Below are 1714 nucleotides of genomic sequence, written 5' to 3'. Positions count from 1 at the left end.
TTTGCCTTACCTTTCTATAAAATCATATCTATCTTTTACACCCAGGATGTGTATTCTTGTGATAAAAATAGACTAATAATTGATATGACCCTGATTTGATCAACTAACAATTAACTTGTATTACTTATTTATCCTAAATAGCCTGCAATACCAGTTTCAAAGTTTTGGAAGTAAACCTTGTATTATAATTGAGTTGTGTGCGTAAAATACCACATATTAGAATATATATATATATATATATATATATATATATATATGTGTGTGTGTGTGTGTGTGTGTGTGTGTGTGTGTGTATAGTGTGTGTATGTGAAGAATAATATTCACAAAATTAAACTTATTTTGTATGTATATACAAAATTCTATACCAGTGCATTAAAAATAACTGTGTGAGTAATAATTAAGGCATGATGTTGGGTAGATTCACTAATCTACTTTTTTTCCCTATATCATTCCTATATATTTCTATATTCCTTCTTTCTTTTCTTTTTTTTCTTTCTTTTTATCTTTTTTTTTTTTTTTTTTTTTTACTTTATCAGAAAGCTACTTCATTTAGTTACATCATCTCTCTAGAATGATCAGTGATATTTACTGATAAATGTACACATGCCAGGGGCTGGCTACAGAGCATAGATTTGCAGGTGTGTAGGGCAAAATGGGCTCCTCTTCTCAATGTCCATCATGCCAGGGGATGCTGACCCTGCACACTGCCTCTGCAGCAGTCCTGGGATGCTGATGGGCTGCCAAGGTGGTCCAGTTGATGAACTACTAAGGCTGGGGCAAAGACCTTGTGCTGCTCTGCTGGATAACTGTGATGCTGGAGCTGGTGAGACTTCCTTGTAGGGAGTCTGCAATGGTGGGACTCTGATAGCCTCGTCATGCTTGCATGGCTGGGTGTCAAGCTGAGATGCTTGGGTCCCCGGCAGGAGACCCTACCCATGTGTCCACCCTGAGGAGAGCTAATCAGAGAGATTGTGGAAGGGCCTGCTGCCATCTCAGGCTTTCTTGCTTGAGGAGTCAGGTCAATTTCCACTGACTCTATTATGCCAAAGAGTGAAGAGTTGGGTGTTAGCAAGAGATATCCATTTGGCTTTGTTGAAACTGAGTTTTTGATTGTGTTGAAAGCTGCTTGTTGTGATGACCTCATACTTTGTAGTTGCTTGATTTGTAGCACTGACTTTCTGAGGGACCCCTCCAACTGAGAAATCTTTTCTCTATAGAAACCCACCAACCTTCTCCTGTGCTTTTCTTGCAATTCTGAAATCTGAGAGGTCTCCCGGAAATACTCTTACACAGAAAGACTACCTGGATGTTGGAGTTAGTATGTTTTGAAAGTAAAACTGGATGGCAAGGAACTTGACAGATTCGGCATTCATCCTTTTTATCTTTTCTGAGGCAGGAGTTGCAAAACTGCCTGCAGCTGGTCAGGCTAAAGGATGACTTCCTGTGTGGCAGCTGGAAACAGCGGATACAGAGCACCCATCTGGCCATGACTGGAGGCCACAGTGAGACCGGGGAGAGACCAGGGAGTTCCGCTGAGACAGGGAATTCTTGTTGCCTTGGGTAGCCTCTCTTCTTTCTTTTCAACCCCTATCTCCAAACTTAAGAATGAAAGACAAAGGAAAGGAGAGACATCTCTGAGTCTAACCTCATTTTCTCTTTAAATAAGACCAATAGTAACTTATAATCAAATTCCAAAGAAAATAAACATCTATAG

General features: G+C 39.9%; 1 pseudogene across 1 annotated transcript; it reads right to left on the bottom strand.

The window, feature by feature from the left end:
- Positions 1-553: 553 nt before the first annotated feature.
- On the bottom strand, positions 554-1488 carry LOC311597673 (putative E3 SUMO-protein ligase RNF212; annotated as a pseudogene). The gene has a single exon. The product of its transcript is annotated as a putative E3 SUMO-protein ligase RNF212 (transcript).
- Positions 1489-1714: the final 226 nt, after the last annotated feature.

The sequence above is a fragment of the Acomys minous genome, assembly GCF_964271855.1.
Source record: "Acomys minous genome assembly, chromosome: 5".
NCBI lineage: Eukaryota > Metazoa > Chordata > Mammalia > Rodentia > Muridae > Acomys > Acomys minous.
This window is presented reverse-complemented; position numbering and strand designations above follow the sequence as displayed.